Raw genomic sequence first — 1,244 nt, 5'->3', positions numbered from 1 at the left:
GCAGAAGTAACGCAGCAATTGCAACTGCTACATGAAGCCGCTACGTAGCGCTACGTAGCGCTAGCTTCGGCTAAACACACCCAATGCTTCGGTGGAAACTAGACCACTGTGTCCATTAGTGTGAGAAAAAGCATATCAGTGTGTCTCACTCACACTAATAGATACTGTGTTACACAGTGTCGCCTGTACGTAGTTGGAAAGCACCCAATGTCGATGAAAACCTGTCAAATTGCGCTGATTTCACTTCTGCTTCGATCTATAAGTACTCTACTTCCAATAGAAACGGAACACTAAATTTGATCAGTATCGGAGTGAAATAGAATTGAGAGTTTTGGTGGAAACTAGACCAGTGTAAAGCAGACGTGACGAAACCAATTGATAACAGTGAGGCCTGTTCTACAATACAGTCGTAAGCCGTAAGTCGTAAGAAATTGACCAATCACAATCGATTATTCTTCTGTGATTTATCTGTGATTGGTCAATTTCTTACGACATACAGCTTAGGGCGACGTCCCATTGAGCGGAAATCTATAGCGGAACGGAATGTGCGGAACCAGTTCGATCAATCGTAACCACAGAAAAAGCGAAGGAAAGAAAACGAAATGGCTATGATTGGTCGAGCTGGTTCCGCACATTCCGTTCCGCTATAAATTTTCGCTCAATGGGACATCGCCCTTACGACTGTATTGTAAAGAGCCGTCTACAATGGAGAGTTGTAAGCCGTAATAGTAAGAAATTGACCAATCACAGACAGAGTACAGAAGAATAATCGATTGTGATTTGTCAATTTCTTACTATTACGGCCTACAACTCTCTATTGTAGACGGCTCTTTAAGAGAGTTGTAGGCCGTAATAGTAAGAAATTGACCAATCACAGACAAAGTACAGAAGAATAATCGATTGTGATTTGTCAATTTCTTACTGTTACGGCCTACAACTCTCCATTGTAGACGGCTCTTAAAACAGGCCTGAGTAACCAACATCTAAACTTGTCGGTGGTATAAGTCAAAACCGATTGGCAACCGTGATAAAAAAAAAACTCGATAAAAAGAACAAAAGACCGAGCTGCACCCGGGTGCATCTCCGGTCACAGTAGGCCGCTGATCTCAACCCTGGCTAGTACGGTGCCGACCTGAAGCTCAATGTTACGGTGCAGACAATATAGTAGCCTCTCTCTCCAGCTGCTTTGTGCGCATGCGGTGAACATTCAAGCACGCTTGCGCATTTCTCTTTCTCGCGTTCTT

Source organism: Pseudomyrmex gracilis, unplaced genomic scaffold (assembly GCF_002006095.1).
Source record: "Pseudomyrmex gracilis isolate BER0280 unplaced genomic scaffold, ASM200609v1 scaffold_2231, whole genome shotgun sequence".
Classification (NCBI taxonomy): domain Eukaryota; kingdom Metazoa; phylum Arthropoda; class Insecta; order Hymenoptera; family Formicidae; genus Pseudomyrmex; species Pseudomyrmex gracilis.
This window is presented reverse-complemented; position numbering follows the sequence as displayed.